General features: G+C 37.7%; 1 protein-coding gene across 1 annotated transcript in view; it reads left to right on the top strand.

Moving 5' to 3' along the window:
* The window catches only part of LOC128649980 (bifunctional heparan sulfate N-deacetylase/N-sulfotransferase 4), a 904,342-nt gene that overhangs the window by 273,757 nt on the left and 610,042 nt on the right, over positions 1-20,543 (top strand). The window lies entirely within an intron of this gene.

The following is a 20,543-nucleotide window of genomic DNA, read 5'->3' as shown; positions in this document are numbered from 1 at the left end:
AGCTAAGCCTAGCTAGGCTCAAACTGATTTCTAAACCGTTGAAAACCGCCTCTTAGCTCAGAGCATTTTGAAAGTTTTTCACAGTTAGACAGTACTAGTTCATGTGTGTCATATAGATAACATTGTGCTCACTCCCGTGGAGTTATTTAGGAGTCTGCACTGATTGGCTAAACTGTGTGTCTGTCAAAAGCACTGAGATAAGGGGGTAGTCTGCAGAGGCTTAGATACAAGTTAATCACAGAGGTAAAAAGTATATTAATATAACTGTACTGGTTATGCAAAACTGGGGAATGGGTAATAAAGGGATTATCCATCTTTTTAAACAATAACAATTCTGGTGTAGACTGTCCCTTTAAAGGAAAATCTTATGTCTTACATAAAGAATACCAATTTAGAGTACTAAAATCAGTATGTTTTTACTTCAGAAGAAGATTGTGTCAGATTAATCTAATTTACTTCTTTTAGTGCAGTGTTAGACGAGGTGGAGCAGTTGATGTAACATATCTAAATTTCAGCAGAGCATCTGACACTGTCCCACACAACAATCTAATTCACAACCTGTCTTTCTTTGGTCTAGACTCAAAAATTTGGTAAAATTCTGGCTTATGAATAGACAATATAAAATCTTAATAAAAGGAGTGCATCCGGAAGAGAGAGCATTTTCTAGTGGTCTTCCTCAGGTGTCAGTTTTGGGGCTTGTTCTGTTTAGCATATCTATCAGAGATATCAGCAAAGGGCTTTAAGGGGGTGGACCAAATGTGAAGTGATATTGAATTGGAGGATTGGAAAAATACTGAGGTCTAAAATTTAACATTGAAATGTACAAAATTATGCATTTAAGACAGAAAGATCAAAATCTTAATTATAGACTCAATGACACTTACTACTTGTTACAAATAAGGAATATGACTTGAGATTGTTACTTCAGATTTTTTTTCAATTTAGTAAACAACATAGTATTGCAATGAGTAAGGTCAGTAGAATGTTTGGTTGTATTTGTAGAGGTATTTGCAGCAGAAATAGTAAGGTTCTTACACCACCTTACAGATCACTAGTTAGTTCTTATCTTAAGCATTATGTTAATTTCTGGAGGTCATATATCCAGAAGTATATAAACAAACTGGAATGTGTTCAAATAAGGGCTACTAAAATAATAAATTGTTTATAAAGTATGACTTACCAGGAAAGGCTCAATGGCCTCAAAATGTTTAGCTTAGAAGAGTTTATATGACAGTAACTTTCAAGTATGTTAAGAGACTTAGTCAAGCTGTGACAGATTTTTTCCACAAAAGAACAATTCTAGAACAAGGGGTCAGGATTTAAAGCTGAAAGGTAGTAGGTTCAGCAGTAATGTGTGAAAGCATTTTTTCCCAGCAGAAAGCGTGATTGATTAATGGAATAACTTCCATTAGATGGGATGAGGACGAACACTATATGGGACTTCAAGAATGCCTTGGATAAGCATAAGGCTATCCTGTGAACTAAATATTTTTATACTTTTAGCAAATTTTCTTCATATTTTTTGGACCTATGGTTCTTATCTGTCATCAAAATGTATGTTTCTATATTTCTGTCTGCCACTGATTAACTTCTACAAAAAATATTCACATATTTATAAGTTGACTTGCCAGGTCAAATCAACTCCATTATTTCCCTATTATATTAAGTCTTAAGTTTAATTTTAAATAAATTATTAAAAACATTCACAGGGAAATAAGTTATACAGCCATTACCCAAGCAAAGAGCATCCCCGTTCCTGAAAAAATAACACCTATCTTTCATGATTGACTATGGCTTTTTATTAGCTGCTTCATTTAGTTCATTATTTGTATGCTCACATTTAAACTTTGCAAAATCAGGATCCAGAACCTCAATTACTTGAAGGAGTTCCTCACTTTTTTACATGTCAAAAGGACTTCCAAAATCAATAGTTAAAAAAATGTTTTTATTAAATGCTTTCACCTTTTTAGCAATTACTGAAACCTGGCTATCAACTTCTGACACTGTTTCTTATGCTGCTCTCACACATGGTGGTCTTCACTTTAGCCATACCCCTAGGTCAGGTGAGAAACATGGCGGTGGTGTTGGGATTCTGCTCTCCCCCTCCTGCACTTATCAATACCTACCTCCAATCCCATCTCTCTCCTTCTCCTCCTTTGAAGTCTGCTGTATTTGCCTGTTCTCCCCCTCTCCCTCAAAGTGGTAGTCATATATCGCCCTCCTGGACCAACCTCCCATTTCCTTGACAACTTCGCCGCCTGGCTTCCTCACTTTATCTCTTCAAATATACCAACCCTAATTCTTGGGGACTTCAACATTCCCATTGAAAACCCATCCGCCCCTGCTGCCTCTAGACTTATTTCACTCACATCCTCCTTTGGTCTCTCTCAATCCACCCAATTCCTGACTCACTGTGATGGACACTCCATTGACCTCTGCTCTATATCTGACACCACCTGTCGCCCTTTTCCCATTTCAAACCATCACCTGGTCACCTATAATATTAATGAAACAAAACCACTTTTCCATCCCGCCCACACACCTGTAGAAATACACATGCTATGGATCCGCTCCAATTTTCAAAAATCATTCAAAATATCCTCCCTCACACTTCCACTATAACCTGCCCTGATCTTGCTACAGCCCACTATAACAAAACTCTCACCTCTGCATTAGACACACTTGCCCCTCCCCAGCTGCGCCTAACACCACACCGTCAGAAGTGTATGAAGTGTATGCTCAGCAAACACGCTATTTGCAAAAATGCTCCCATACTGCTGAACGTGTCTGGAGGAAGACTCACTCTGAACCTAATTTCATACACTATAAGTTTATTTTTCATTCATACACTTCTGCCCTTTACTTAGCCCAGCAAACCTACTTCTCTTCTCTCATATCTAATTTTTCCTCAAATCTTAAACGACTCTTCTCCACCTTTAACTCTCTCCTCTACCCACCTGCTCCACCCCCATCTGTCTTTAGTGCTCAAGACCTGGCAGACTACTTTTTAAACAAAACATGTACTATCCGAAGCAACATACCAACACCAACCTGCAATATTCCAAGAACAGGCCCAGTTACTCCCTCTGCCACCCTCTGCATCTTCAATCCAGCCACTGAGAATGAAGTTTCTTCCTTACTATCTTCCTCGCGCCTCACTACCTGCCCGCTTGAGCCTATTCCTTCCCATATAATACACTCCCTGTCTTCCACCCTCATTCCTGCTCTTACTCACATCTTCAACCTATCTCTCTCTCTCAACCATTCCCATCTTCTTTAAAACATGAAAAAGTCACTCCCATACTCAAAAAACCCTCCCTCCCATACTCAAAAAACCCTCCCTAATTCTCCTGAAAGCTACCGTCCCATATCACTGCTTCCATTAACATCAAAACTCCTTGAAAAACTAGTTTATAATCGCCTAACCCACTTCCTGTCCACCAACTCTTTGCTTGACCCCCTGCAATCTGGATTCCGCCCCAAACACTCAACTGAGACTGCCCTTACCAAGGTTACTAGCGATCTTCTCTCTGCTAAACATATTGGCCACTACTCTATACTCATCTTATTTGACCTCTCAGCTGCCTTCGACACAATTGACCACCCCCTTCTCCTACAGACCCTTAGCTCTTTTGGCCTCTTTGACACTGCTCTTTCCTGGATTCACTCCTATCTTTCTCACAGGTCTTTTTCTGTGTCATTTGCTGGTGACTCCTCCTCTCCTATGCCTCTGTCTTTTGGAGTACCTCAAGGATCTGTTCTGGGTCCTCTACTCTTCTCCATCTATACTTATTTGCTGGCTTAACTTATCAACAGTTATGGCTTCAAATATCACCTCTATGCTGATGACACCCAGATTTACCTCTCCACCACTGCTCTCTCTCCCTCTGTCTTTTCTTTCTTTTTTTTTTTTTTTATTGATCTTTGTAAAGTAAAGAAACATCATTAGGAGACACAGCTCCCATACAGTGCAATTAGTAGTATTTACAAGTTTTATATAGATAACATAACATCAAACTAAAGATACTTCCGAGTTCAAGCTAATTTAGCTGTTTCAGCCGTGAGCAAAACAATAATAAAAAAACAAAAAGCAGAAGGAAAAAAAAAAGAAAAAAAGCCTGAGAAGGAGAGTTTACTCCTCTTCTAGTTCTAAACTAATTGGATTATTCCTTATATAGGATCATCTACGGAAACTTGTTATGTTCCTATCTAATTATCTCGGCTATTCAATCTCTTCGGGTGTATTATTTAACACTTCTAGCTAGTCGTTGATTTTAAGTAGTTTCTGAGACGACCCCTACTCTTACTAAATATGTCTGAGCAAATTTCTATTGAGTGAGTTTCTTCTACTGTTTCCTAATTCTGAGCAAATACCGAATCCTTATTATGGCTCACAAACAATCCAAGCCTATACTGAAGGCTAATAGTTATCCATGTCAAGTGGGAGGGAGGTGGGGGAGAGGGAAAAAAAAAGGGGGGGAAGGTAGTGGGAAAGAGGAAAGAAGGGAAGAAAGAAAACCAACCATTCCCTTATTACCTAACATAGCCATAGTCTAGGAAACCGACCTTGTTCTATTTGTTGTTGGAACCAAGAGGAAGAATTAAAATGCCGCACTACCTGTTTTTGTACATCCAGAGGGAGTGAAATAATATAGGTCTTCCATTTATTAAAAAATCTAGATACTTGTTTTGGATTAATAGATCTTGTATTATATTGCTCCAGCACCATTTGATACTGGACTTCTTTCAAGAACTCTGTAAATTTGAGTGGTTTATGGTTCTTCCAATTTCTTAGAATTAAATTTCGGGCCGTCAAAATAAATAGATTAATGAATTTATTATTGGGTAGGTTAAAGGTATGTTTGCACAAAAACAGTATCTGATGTAGCGTCAGTTTAACCCTGATCCCCATTATCTTGGAAGCCCAAAAATTTACCTTCTGCCAGAATTGGGCTACTTTGGGGCAAGCCCAAAAAGAGTGTATATAGTCTGAATATTCCTTACTGCATTTGAGACATTTCCTCTTTTCCCAGCTCCATTTTGCTAGCCTGGCTGGAGTAAGATATGCCCTGTTTATTAATTTTATATGAGATTCTTTCCATGTATGAGTAAATGTTGCCCTAGCTGCCAGGGAGATGCTTTGTGTTATATCCTCAGTTTCTACTTTTAGTTTTTCTTTTGCCCATTTTGCTGAAATATCTACAAGATTGTTCTGACCCCCCTCCTTCATAATGGGTTGGTATACTTGGGAAATAGTGTTGACCCCATCACTATATTGTGAAATTATAGTCTTCAAGTGTTTACTATCTATCCCCAGCCCTGTATCTAGTCTCAATTTCTCCACCCAATGTCTAATTTATAGGTATGCAAAGAAACTTGACCTTGGGAGATGAAATTGGTGAGCTATGTTCTCAAATGATCGAAGTCTCAAATTATTGTTTTCACATATCTGTATTACATACTTCAATCCGTGTCTAGCCCATAAATCAAAAACCGAAGGTTCACAAGCTATTGGAAAACTCGGGTTACCCAATAGGGGTAAGTATTCTGATTTCCTGAAATCTACACCCAATTCCTTGCATATTTTCTGCCATGCGTGCACAATGTGCTTGAAGGTAAACATCTGGTATACTTGATCTGGAAGTTTATTTACGGCATGATGGAGGATCGCCTTTAAACTGAATGGTTTTATCAGTGCAGATTCTATCTCATAAAATGAGCTTAGACCCTTTTCGGTGATCCAATCAAAGGCAAATTTTACTAGTGTGGAATAATTATATAGTTTTACGTTAGGACATGCCATACCTCCAAAAGCTTTAGGGAGTGTTAATTTGAATAGTGAGATTCGTGATTTCTTACCTTGCCATATGAAGTGATTAAATAGCCTGTTAAGAGTAACTAGATCTTTCTTGTATAATAGAAGCGGGAGATTCTGCAAAAAATATAGAAGCTTAGGAAAGAGCACCACTTTAATTAGCATAATTCGTGCAGTGAGTGATAAGGGAAGATTAGCCCAGTTCTGTAGTTTCAAAGCCAGTGCCTTAATGCACTGTTTGAAATTCAGATTGTACCACCTATTAGGGTCCCTACTCAATGTAATTCCCAAATACATTATCTGGGAAGTTTCTAAGAATGGATGTTTGCAGGGGACTACAGGTTTACGTATCCACATGATCTCTGATTTTTCATAATTGATTTTGTAGCCTGAGAAGGAGCTAAAGAGATTACATAGTTCCAACAGTCAAGGGATGGCTATCTTTAGGTTACTAAGAAAAAGCAGAAGATCATCTGCGAACAACGACAGAACTAACTTATGTCCTCCTAACTGGATACCCTGCAGTTCTCTTCTCAAAAGTATTGCAAAAGGTTCGAGGGATAGATTAAAGAGAAAAGGGGACAAAGGGCACCCCTGATGAGTGCCCCACCCCAAAGTAATTTTCTCAGTCAATTCCCCATTTACTATGAGAGTAGAAGTTGGCCCCTTATATAATTGTGTAATAAATTGTTGAAAGGAACCAACTATACCAAACTTTCCTAATGTTGTTAATAAATGGTCCCATATAATAGAATCGAACGCTTTTTCCGCGTCGATTGCAAGTATAGCGAGATCTGGTTTGGGAGAGGGCCTTTGTCTTTCTATTTATTCCAAAAATAATCTAGGACCAATTGTGTTTTCCTGAGATTTTTAACAGAACTCCTACCCATCATAAAGCCTGTCTGATCTGAATGGACCAGACCACCTAAGGGAGTTTTTAATCTACTAGCCAAGATATATGTCAAGATCTTGTAGTCTTGGTTCAAGAGCGAGATAGGTCTATATGATGTAGTTAGCTCTAAATCTTTACCTTTCTTGGGAATTAAGACTATATTAGAGGCTGCAAACAACGTAGATTGAGGTTTATTCCTGATAAAGTAGTCGTTGAATAGTTTAACTAATACCGTCGGGATCTCCTCAGAGAGTAATTTGTAGAATTCTGCCGGCAAGGAATCTGGCCCTGGAGCTTTCCCTAACTTCAACTTCTGGATAGCGTTTGCAATCTCCTCAACAGTAATGGGCTTATTAAGCTCTTGGAGATCCTCTTTCTTAATTTGAGGCAAGGATATTCCTTGCCAGAAATGCTGTTTAGAGGATAAATTGATCTGTTTCTGCGCATATAATTCTTGGAAGGTTTGAAAGAAGGCTTCTCTTATTCCTGGGGGATCAGACACTCTAGTGTTCCTATATTTAACTGCTGCTATATAGTTTTTTTGCTGTCTGGTATTAACGACCCTTGTTAGATATTTATCTGAAACCCCATGTACTCCAGTGTACATGGCCTTCAACTTTAAATCCTCTGATACAGAGTGTTGTTTCAAGAAAAGATCATTTAGATTTTTACTATCTTTATATTTTTGCCACTGCCCAGGCGAAGGATCAACCAGGTATCTCCTATAGTTATTAGTTAAAGTATTTGCTAATTGCTCCTCCCTTTTCCCCCAAATTGCCCTCATTTTTACTATATACGCCTTAATCTCTCCTCTAAAGACTGCTTTCACAGTTTCCCAGAGGATTTCTGGCCTATCCAAATAGTCTTGGTTATCAATCACAAATTGATGCCATCTCTTTTGGATCCATTTTTTAAAATGAGGGTTATTATAGAGATATTGAGGGAAGAAAAACTTATTTGGTGAACATACTTTCCTAGTTAATTCTATCTCTAAAGAAATGATAGCGTGATCGGAGATCATGATATCCTGAATTTCTGCCCGCATCTTCATTTTCAGCATATGTTTTGAGATTAAAAAAAGATCAATCCTCGAAAACGAAGCGTGTGCCCAAGAGGCACATGTGTACTCCCGACTATCTGGGTTCTGTACCCGCCAAATGTCTTGTAAAACTAAGCTTTTAGTAAATCCTTGAAGAATATCCATTACCCTGGCTTTCCTCATCCCCGTCCTAGTTTTTATCTATCCAATACCTTGGAAAGGGTTATGTTAAAATCACTGACAACTATCAAGTTATTCCCGGAATACAAAAACAGTTTTAATATCAATTCTTCCCAAAAAATTTTATCCAAGACATTGGGGCCATATACATTACAAAAAGTAAAGTTAGCGCCATTTACTTCCATCTCCACAATTTTATATCGCCCATTTGGGTCATTTACTAGATTTTTAATTTTATAATCTAATTGTTTTCGTAGTAGAATAGCTAAACCTCTATTTGATTTGTCATATGTTGTGTAAAGGACCTCCCCAACCCATTTAGCCTTAAGTTTAATAGCCTCCTTAGGTCTGAGGTGGGTCTCCTGAATAAAGGCTATATCAGGATTCTGGAGTCCTAGGTGTTTAATGACCAGTTTCCTTTTCCTCGGAGAAGAGATTCCTCAAATATTCCAGGATAAGAGTTTTAACTTAACCATTTAGACTACTAAGGGATAGAGAAAAAAAAAAAAAAAAGGACAGGGGGGGGGGGTGAAGGAAAGGGAAGGAAGGGGAAAAAAAATCTTTTTGAAGTTTAAAGAGATTTAAAAAAAGATGTGAATATATAAAAGAGATTAAAAAAAAGGAAAGGGAAAAATCCCCCCCCCTCCCTCGCCACAGACATTATCACTTTTCCATCTTTCCACCCTTCTGTATATATTTTGAATTTTCTTCACAAAACAACCTTCATTTATCATATTTGTCATCATCGGTTTTGGAACCGCCATTTATTCCCTGTTTAGGGCTCTTTTAGTAGTTACCTTGACTATACTCCTATACTCTGACAAAATGACTTGATCTCATCAGGTTTTATAAAGCTATGAGATTTGCCATCTTTTTCTAGTATCACTATAGCAGGGTAAACTAACCTCGCATTAAGATTGGCTTTGATCAGTCGAGAGCAATATGGAGCCATTTCCCTGCGTTTAGTTTGAGTCTCCATTGAGAAGTCTTGGAATAGTAATATTTTGTTAGGGCCAATCATAATATTGTTATTCTTACGGTATAACCTAAGAATATGGAATTTATCTTGGAAGTTCAAGAATTTGATAATAACAGGTCTAGGTCTTGACTGTCCCTCTAAATTACTTCTGGGCTGGCCCAGTCTATGGGCTCTCTCTATTGGAATCCTGACATTCTCTATATTGTTCCCTACAAGTTTTGGAAGCTGTGTAGCTGCAAAGTTTATCAGATCGTGGTACTCCGCGGTTTCCGGAAGTCCCACGACCCTCAAGTTATTGCGCCTTGCCCTGTCCTCTAATTCCTCAATTTTAGCTTGCATCACAGAAAATTTAACATCATGTGCATTAACCATCTGGTCTTGTATTGTAAATCTGTCCTCTATGTCAGATACTCTAGACTCTACCTCATTCATACGACTTGAGAACTGTTTGATTTTATTTGTGACAGTTGCCATTTCGGATTTTAGAGCTTCAAATTGTGGCATCACTAGTTCTGAAATCTGTTGAATGAGAAGAGTATTATCTGAGCCACTCACCCCTGTATCATTCTGATTGAGTAAATCTAAACTACTCTCATTGGGTTTAAGTTTTTTTTCTCTTGATTTGAGTGGCATATTGGGGGAGGTGGTTTTAGTGTGTGAAATAAATCTTTCCATATAATGAGTATGTAAAATCAAAAATTACCCAAGATCTTAATTAACAAGTACTTAGAAATTGTTGTTCTATCTTGATCTTGGATCTTTTTTAGTGAAATTATCTATCTCTATTCAGGCGAGACTACTCGCGTGAAAACTGTGTGTGTGCTTTAAAAAAAAAAAAAAAAAAAAAGAGAAAAGTCTAGCCTGTTAACCAGGGTAGAACCGATCGTGAAGTGAGTATAGTGATCAAAAAGAAAAAAGGCCTATAGTGACCAGATTGGTAGACAGAAGAAGGAAAAGGAACAAAGGAGTTTTCTCCCTTTCTCTCTGCCTCCCTCTCCCCCCCTCCACTCCCTTCTTCGAAAAAGATTCTTATTTCAATTATAACTGTGAAAAAACCAACAAACAAACAATACTAACTGTGTTATAACCTCAATCTATACTTAACGTACCGTGAAACAATTATTGTGAATACAGTGCCCTCTACTTTTATTATGTTCTAGGAGCACAATAAAGTACTCCACGGAAGAAAGTGAGTGAGTATGTGTATACCACCTCCAAAACGTGTAGTAATCTCAAACTATTAGTTCAGAAGAAAAGGTAAACTGAACAAAGTAGCCACTTTATATAGCCGGTTCCTTGCTTGCTGTAAAGTAAAACAAAAAAAAAACAGCCTTCAATGCCAGATAACCAGGAGATTACCTTACTTAAGGCCAGGTATTTAACCCTGTAAACCACAATTTGTTAGGTTATGTGTTACTCTTTCTCTGTAAAAGAAAAAAATTTTTTGTCACATGGTACTTTTAAACTGAACCCCTGCTAAACAGTGTGTATAAAGAAAAGAAAATTCAACACCCTTAACAGAGAGATTTTCTCAATAATTAACAATTGGGTAGAATTATCACATCAGTTAGACAGTGCAGCGAGACAGTTATCTAATAATAAAACCATAAACTAATTACACAAAAGATTCACTCTTAGGTTCTTTTTGTATAGTTTCAGAACCTTTAGAGGTAACCTTTATCTAATACCAATTATATATATAGATTATCTGCAGATGTTAACTTTGACAGTTACTTCTAAACCCCTTAGTTTTAAATCCTTTACTGTTTTTTAAGTACCGTAGCCCCTTAAAGTCAATTATATAGATTGGTAAGACTGGTATTAGGATAATGTATATTGTTTTTCTGCTCTCCACAGACCCTTTATAATTCAGAAAAGCGTCTTTGGATTTTGCCAGCTTTTGGGACAGGAGAGTGTCTCTCTATTGTATCAAAAAAAATGTTATAAGTCCCCAGGAACCAGTGTATAACAATCCAGCTTCGTAATATTGTGTATATGGATAATGCTCCCACCCACACTTGGATGCCTCGTTATTGCCAAACGGGAGAAAGTTAAATTGTTGCACTCTATTAAATATTGAGTGATTTTTGCTTTTCTTATAGATTGCGGCCCTTTTAGTTTACAAGCAACACCTCGCTACATCCAACTATTATGGCGAGTTATGTAATGGGTAACAGTTCTTAATAGGGCCCAGCAAGAGGGAGTAAGCGGGAGATCTTACCGGACCGTGGAAAGTGAAAACCCTGTCCCTGCTACCCGCTCTTCTCGTGTCTCCTCTCTTCTCAGCCTTACCAGTTCTCAGGCCTGCTGCCCATCTACGATACTTCCTTCAATAGAGTATCCCTGCCGTCCCAGCTTGACCTCAGCGTCCTCACACCGCCAAGCCTCACTTTTAATTCCCGCTTGTTTCCGGTCGACAACCATGCAGATCCGGACCTCCAGCGTACAGCACAACCCGGAACCAGCTACAGCGCCGTCATTTCTAAGCTCCTGACTCCGATCAAAGGGAACACTGGTCGCGGTGAGTATAGGGGCCGCCGATCTCGGATACCTCCGTGGTCTCTGCCTCTGCTTCAGCAACTCCGTTTCCCTTCCTTTAGATTTTAAGGTAAGTTCTGTCAGGTTTTGTATAAGTCTTTAACCGGGTAGCTATGTGCAGGAATGCCTCCTGGCATATTGACTCTGCTCCTGAGTCTGTCTACAATTACGGAGCCGGCTCTGCAAACAAGGTATCCAAGCCAGATGGAACCTTTCTGGCCAAGGAAAAGCACAGGTGGGGGATGTTGAATAGTGCCCTTTAGATCAGAGCAGCGTGCTAGCATCCATCTTGCTGCTAGCTCCTCCCCTTCTGGACTCCATCGCAGTAGTGAACTCCCTCTGTCTTTTCTCATGTCAGTGACTGCTTATCTGGTATTTCTTTCTGGATGGCCTCTCACCACCTAAAGATTAACATGTCCAAGACTGAGCTCGTTCTTATCCCCCCTCAAGCTCTACGCTGACTTCTGACTTCTCTATCCCTGTTGATGGCATCATCATTTCCCCATCACCCCAAGTCCACTGTTACACTTGACTCAAATCTATCCTTCGTCCCCTATATCCAATCACTTTCTACATCCTGCCGCAACCATCGCTGACACCACAAAGCAAATAATCCACTCCCTTTTTATTTCCTGACTTGACTACTGCAATAACCTACTTTCTGGCCTTCCTCTTTCCCACCTCTCCCCCCTTATATCAATCCTAAATGTCTCTGCCAGGCTGATCCACCTTTCCCATCACTCTGTATCTGCTGCACCTCTCTGCGAGTCCCTTCATTGGCTCCCCATTCAAAGCTCTTACTAACGCCACTCCCCTCTACCTATCCTCTCATATACACAAGTATACTCCAGTCCACCCACTAAGATCCAACAATGACCTGCTCCTTGCATCTGCGACTATCATCTCCTCTCATGCTAGACTGCAGGACTTCTGTTGTGCAGCACCTAGCTTCTGGAACACTCTCCCTCATGCTGTCAGGCTTTGCCCTAATCTTTCTTCCTTTAAATGTTCCCTGAAGACTTTTCTGTTCAGGGAAGCCTACCACCCAACTCAATAATAAATTAATTTCACTTAACTAACATTTCCCTCATCTAACTCTGTGTTAACATCCTTCTCAATCTTGCAGTCCTCACCTCCTGTTTCTCAACCTCCTACCCTTCTAGATTGTAAATTCCCACGGGAATAGGGCCCTCAATCCCTCCTGTGTTTGTAAATTTTGTCCTGTCTCTTACAAGTCATATTGTTTTATTTAAATGAATTGTATCCATGAACAGTGCTGCAGAATATGTTGGCGCTTCATAAATAAAGTATAATAATAATAATAATAATAATAATAATAATAATAATAATAATAATAATATTAATTGTCCTCAAAATCTAACTACCTAATGGGCTAGATGTTTTTGCTGAACATGCATTTGGAGGTTCTTAGAACCCCCAACACCCCCATAGAACCACCACTGACGATATTATGATTACTTGGTTCTCTATGTACTTCATAGAAGGAAGAATACAAGACAAAGTTTTTATAACAGTCATTGTTAAAGGCAGAATGTGTGTTTGTGTGTTTAAGAGCCCATGTAGTTTCCTGTGGTTTACTTGTTAGTCTAAAGAGTAAGAACAGAGATGATGACATAGCATAGGAGTGCAACGTTTTATTATTTGGGCAGGCAGTACATACTCCTTAAAATGAGCACCTATACATGATGGTTGTGTTACACCCAGCCCAGATGGAGTTAACATGTGATGACTCCAAAACCTGCTGCATCTCATGGACTACTAAGTATATATTTTTCTGTTACTGGTACATAACTTTAAACATATACTCACACATAACTTCCTCACTCTGGACTGTTACCACAAAATAAGATACATACATATAATATAAATATTTTTACTATTTATTCTTTGTTCCATATTACTTGGAAGATGTGATTTATAATTATACTTTTTTTCCTATAACTCCATGCCTCTCCCTAAGGACACAGGGATTGGCATGGTAACAACTTTCAAGATAACATTTTTTACTTGGTTTAGCTAAATTGTGAAAAGTTATCCACATTTCATATGGCTAATTACTCTTATTGCCTTATACTGCAGTAATTTCTCCTGACACATTTGTAAATGCATTTCACATAGTGGTTAATCTCAATCCCCTAGGAAAACGTATCTAATGATTTCCAACAGAAAATAACCATGAATGTCTGTAGGGATTTTTATAGATAAACAATTTGTTGTTTTTCTAAAGGATTGTGATCGAACCCATAGTGTAAAAGACACAATTCTACCAAAGGGTTGCATTCTCATAATACACTTTATTGTCTTGTCACTCAAGTTTTTGTGTATTTATTGTACTGCTTGGTAATTTTATAAATTTATTAAATACATTTTTCTTTATATTGAATTGCAGTTATTGTTGTATTATATTTTATTAGGAAATAGGTTTGCTAATTGTGTTAACACACATTACATTATTATTATTGTTTCTTTTTTTCATATAGACAAGTTTATTTCTGTGTGTCATACAAGCAATTGCAGGGAGAATCAAAAAATGTTCTTCCTTCCACTGAAACCACGCAGTTTATATACCATTACAGAGCACACTATAGGGTTTACACACAAACTTTTAGGGCTACAGCATACAATTAAAATCATATATATATGGGGGGGGGGGTGTCCGGACGGCGGCCATGCTAAGTCGCAAAACTAGAAGCTGTGTCTGAGATTACAATAATCTGTTGATCTTTGCCGCATATATAGAATCTCTCATACACCACACTAAATACTACTACAGGAGAAATTGCTGTTTCAAATGATATAACTTGTATGCAGTTTGACATAGCAGAGGCCCTAATCTGGACTGTTAATGATTTTCCTATAGCGGCCTTGCAATAACTTCTCAACACCCTCCCCCGGTATCCCAGGTAAAGCAGAAAACTAACCTATACTATAACTCTTAGATTGCGCACTGGTTATCTAGCACTATAGCCACCACTTATTAACCTCATTATAGATCGGCACGTCTTCTATCATGCTGTTAAAACCTTACTGAAGGACCTTGAACAGAAAATCTGTTCTCACTTTGATGACCTCTTTCAATTAATACAAGCAGGAGACGCAATCGATGAAGCTAATTCAGGGGAGCACGAAAGAGTGAATCACTCAGAAGATGTCTCTGATCTTGGGTTCCAAACTCCTTCTGACCCGCTGACAGGACCTTTACCTTTCCTACGCAGCAATACTAGATCTCCAGCAAGCTCTAGCCAACATAACTACTCTGCCTTAACTACACAGGGGCAGCACAGATCGGATGTTGGGCTTCCCCCACAGCTTACAGATGAGCTACTGTCTACACACAGGTCACACTCCGTGGGAAGTAAAATGGTCCCAAGAGAAGTACCTGCACAGAACAATACTACTCTCCTCACCAGCAGCTTATCGTCGGATGGCTTACTGACAGGCTGGAAATCCCCAGGGCTCACGATCAGCAGGCACCAGAGAGCTATGCCTTCCCAAGCTGACTTTCCACTAATCTCTATTAACCCTCAGAAGACTGGAATAGGGTAATACATCATCTGCTCTCAACTATGAATATGAGACTTCTGTACCTAACATGAAAATAATCCTGTTTGCAGTCGTTTTACGGTTGCCTTCTGGTAACATGCAGCATGACCATCTTGTTACATTGCTAGTTCCACACATTTAGTTGCCCTTATGACATTAATGTTTTATCCTATATGCTCCCCCTTATACTTATGTGTTATACGGCAGAACATTTCTAACTGGTAGTACCCTGAGGTTGTAATTTTTTTCTTATTTTATTTTATATTTCTCCCCTTCTGTGTGTAGCATTTTCAATGAACCTAGTAGAGATGTATAAGTATAGTCCTCCTTAAAATGGGAATTGTTAATATTGCAGATCTGCATACTCTCACTTATTATGCAACTCCTTGCACCTCTTGGGTACTCTATTTATTATTCACTTGGCGACATACTTTCAAATTTAAATTTATTGTTTGAGTGCACTGACTTCTCCTCCTAGGCGTGCTGTCTGCGACCGAGACAGCATGTTATGGCTCTGCTATTAGATACAACTATAATATACACTATGCAGTATCTCACTAGCACTTATTTCCAGACATATTATATCATGAGCTTTATTGTCAGTTTAACACATAACGCTGATATAATTCAGATCCCAGTAGATGAGCAGTCTGTAATAGCGTTAATATACTTACATAAGCTACCTTTATGTTCACTTCATTATTTATACATTCCCTATATTGAGGCTTCTTGTGTTTTATATGATCTAGCTCTCTATTTTGAGTGCCACTATCTCTCTTGAAAAATAGCCCTCCATAGGAAGCACTTCATGTCCTATTCACAAATGTTAACACATATTCCTTCATAAAATTGATGCTCTTACATGTATGTATTTATTCTGTTTTGCAGCATGGCAATCTCCTATTGGGTCATATTAGCTGACTTTGAGGGTGTTAGATAACAATCAGTCCAGATGGTACCTATTGCTTCATAAAAGTGCACTGTTTCCCTTTGGGAGATTGTCATAGCAATAACATAAATAACACATGCTGGTATCTTTCTACTTATAAGATAGGTGATTTATATGTTTATATATAACCAACCGTTATCCCAGTGATTTATTATTCTCTGGTCATGAGTGATTAGTATCATTGTTCATATGTATATCTACTGAATGTTTATCATTACCCAGTTCTTGAGCACAGTATACTATGTACTATATATTTTAATTGGTTATTCTGGTAACTAATTTTCCACCGATTTTTCCCTGGTCCAAAAGCAGCCACCCCATATGCTAATCCTCCTCTATTCTGTTGCTAAGTTTTTTTAAGAAAATATTGTAAAATGGAGGTTCAAGGAACTATCTTGCTGTTATACACCATATTTTCATTTGGTTTCAGACTGTTATTTATTCTTACTGCACTGTTAAGTCAGGTATAAACAAATCACAGCACTGCGCTTCCCAACAACTTACATATGTTAAACGTATAGCCTAAACATATATTGTAAAAGTAATAGCTTTACCTTATTGGCAGGTCCCTTGCTTATACAATGTATGATATTCCTGAGATCTTTAATATTGCAGTATTGACGGTATTTCAATGTATTTGCACATCTTCTGTTCACTTATTTTTTTATTATGTACCGTTACTCTTATTGACTAAATAAAGATATTGAAAATTAAAAAAAAAAAGTAATAGCTTTTATAGAGATATAGTGAAACAATGCTAAATGTGGTATAGAAAAAACTGCACTTGTATTTAACTGCTTACAGTATAATATAGTATAAAGCTTAGGCAGAACAAGATTTAAACTCTTGTAAATATTACAAAAAGTTACAAAAAGCACTGTAAATTCTCCCACACCAGCACATAAATCAAATCCAAGGGTCAAGCAATAATACCCTTGATGCCCAGGGTGCTTGGGTAAAAGTTTGTCTTATGGATAGATCCAAACAGTGGATGCCGCTCTGTGTAGTTAGGGGAATGACTGTAGTACAGCCCTAGATGGATCACTGTGAGAAGAGACAAAAGGAAACACAAGAGCAAACCACTTTAAAAGTAAACATTTATTAAGCACTTGGAAGTGCAAAAGTAAAAACAGACTTACAAGAAAGTAATTTAAAATGTGCAATAAGCATTTGAAAGTTTTATTTTCTCTAAAATTAGTATGTAGATTATATTATATTTGTTTTAGATCAGGGTTAGGCAAGAGGTAGATCACGGTCTACCAGTGGACCGCAAGTGAATTTTGAGGTGACCGTCTGGAAGTTTTCATAAGTCTGCATAGTAAGAGAAACATTTCTTACACATCTAGATTCTGAGTGAAGAGCCTCGCCACCGTAGATGTATGAGAAATGTTTCTCTTATGCAGACCTTTGAAGTCGGCTATAAATCTATGACGGCAGTATGTGTACTTCAGCAAGTGCGACGCACTGTAGATGAACTTGTTTCTGCGTGTCCCAAACTCTCCTACTTGTTGTCTCTAGAGCGGTCAGTCCATGGTACAGACTCTACATGAGACAGTCTGAGATGCTGCTCGGTATACCTAGGTTTGGCAGTTCCAGGTCCTACTCTGTCTGATATTCTGCTGCTACTTTCTAGTTCTGTCCTCCATTACTTGTCCCCACGCTCTCCTGGGTGAATGGTCTAGTATTGTTTTTTTTCCCAGGGTCTGTTACTCCCCCCAGGTTTTTTTATTTACTCTGTACCAGGCTTTGATGCTGCTCTCTGATACTTTCTCTGACACACTAATATTAACTATACTTCGTGCTAGTTTCTGCAGCTTTCTGTCCCCAGAATTTGTTGCCACCAAATTGTTCAGGTCAGTTCTGTTGCTCTTATACCAGTCTCTTTTTGCTGTGTTAAAGGCATTACAGATCCTGCAGGTCCTGCCGCTGTCACTGTCCCAACTATTTTCAGTAGTCTTCAGCTAGTAGTGGACATATGGAGAGCAGCCAACAGGACCTGCCCCCTAATCAAACTGACATGGCGTCCAGCCAATAAAATTACTTTGTAGATTGAGTCTGTCTATGAATGGCTGAGAATAGTTCATTTTCATAGTTGTACCTGAGCTATGGGTTTCCAATGTTCCAGCCAGCGACTGGTGTTTTTTTTTTTTTAGTTAGGTGACCACATCACTTGGAATAAAAGTACAGATAGCCCTTGCCTTACAAAAGTCTGCCTACCCCTGTTTCAGATATTTAGGGGGAAAAAGACAAGGATAAACTTACTTTAAAGCCAGTGTTTTTTTTTTCTATCAACCGTTTAAAGGCAAAAAATATGCTAAATGTATTTCCCTTTAGACTTCAACCGCGGAATGTGGGAAAAAACCCCAACACCCAACAAGTCACGCAAATATGTTCTATTTATTGTTAAATACATAGTCTATATAAATATATGATGGTATTGGGTTAGCTATCTATTTGTCCATCTATATGATTATATATAGTTATATATATATGTAGAAATACTTAGAACATATTCCCTTATGTGAAGAACATTGGGATGTGAAATATTTACATTAAATACATAGTTAAACACTTTATTAAATATGAATATTGCACAAATATGCTTTTACATGTTTTCAGCTGTTTGTTGCAAAAGACTCAAATGCACTTATATAAATATGTCTATACATGTATACATATGTACAGTATTTATGTAAAAAAGTCAAAGGATCAGCACATTCACATAATATCCTTTGGTGAGCAAACAAAATGTGTTTAGGGCTGGTGCAACATCTTACAGACTCCCCTCACTGGCTCCCATAGTAGTCAGCATATGTAGAAAACAGATAAAGGTTGCACTCAGATAAAAGACAATACCTTTATTTAGAAGAGCTCTTTTAAATAAAGGTATTGGGGCATATTTATCAAAGTGCGAGCGGACATGATACAATGTAGCGTATTATGACGGTATTTATCTTTGCACAAGCAGTTCACCAGATTTACTTGTGCAATACCACCCCCTGCAGATTTGCGGCCAATTGGCCGCTAGCAGGGTGTGTCAATCAACCCGATCGTATTCGATCGTGTTGATTTCTGTCTGCCGCCTCAGAGCAGGCGGACAAGTTATGGAGCAGTGGTGTTTAGACCGCTGCTTCATAACTTCTGTTTCCAGCGAGCCTGAAGGAAATAAGGGGCATCAAGCTCCATTTGGAGCTTGATAATTTGGCCCCATTCTCTTTTACCTGAGTGCCACCTTTATCTTTATCTACATATGTATTTATGTGTTTGTATGTGTATATGTCTGTGTATAAATACATAAAAACAAATGTAAGCACATAAATACTGTATATATATATATATAGCATAGTGAAAGAATGGATATCACAGGCTGAAAACTTTTTGCAGATAAAAATCGGTTCTTTATTTTCACCAACAGCGAGCGGTAAAAAGACCATAGGAGGTCCAATGCAAAAACAGTCATTTAGCACACACACAGCAGTGAGTAGTGAATAGCTGACATGTTTCAGCCAGCGGCCGTAATCATAGCTGTTCACTACATCTGCTGTTACAAGTTTTAAAAGCAATACTCAATAACCATTGGGCAAACCATTAACCAATTGGTACCCTTGTTTAAAGTGGGTGTGTGTGAATCAACAGCAAAATGAGAGATTACTCGATGACTCAATATACTCACATTAGCTTGCTGCTATGTATAAATAATATTTAACAATACATATACAATTTAACCATTACTTGGTGGCAATATCAGAAAGGACAATAACAATTTAGACTTGTAAGATTGAATAAAACCATATATACACATATATCATCACATAATGTGTGGTAGGTAAAACGTGTTATAAAGGAACTAAGTCCCCAAATAATAACTTCACAAGAGATAAATTATATACAATTGAGAAAGTTACCTAAAAGTAAAAAGCAAAAAAACTTTTTAAATTTCAATTTCATCAATGTTATTGTATTATAAATGATACTGCCTTCAAAACACTTTAAGACGATTATGTGTCTAAGTTGATATCCACAAAAATGTACACACTAAGTATTATACACTTCAGTTAGACAATTAGCCAGTGTATGATACTACACAATTACTTAGTTGCATAATATTATTTAAGGAACAATCCTCAATACGTTAGATATAGAAGCCAGATAAAGCCAATTGCCAATACACTTCTAGTCCAATAACAAAAGGGGTAACATATATTAGTTATGTATATACATATGTATACAAATATGTACACATATATATATATATATATATATATATATATATATATATATATATATACATATATGTTGATATATAGTAATTTCTCTGGTGTCAGGTATCAAACAGTGTATGTATCATAGTTTCTGGGTGTACAATGGAGAGATACATTGTGTCACTAGTGATCCTAGGTTACAACAACAATCAGCAGTCCAAAATCTTGCTTATAGGTTAAAAATATATACCTCTCTACATTTATATACCCCTATAAATATATATTAAGAAACAAAAGACACCAAATAAACTAATATACAATGAAAATTGCAAACAACAGTACTCAAGCGTAGTCTGGAATTGTTAGGAGCTAATGCTTCAGCATA

This window comes from Bombina bombina, chromosome 2, assembly GCF_027579735.1.
Source record: "Bombina bombina isolate aBomBom1 chromosome 2, aBomBom1.pri, whole genome shotgun sequence".
In the NCBI taxonomy this organism is placed as follows: Eukaryota; Metazoa; Chordata; class Amphibia; order Anura; family Bombinatoridae; genus Bombina; species Bombina bombina.
This window is presented reverse-complemented; position numbering and strand designations above follow the sequence as displayed.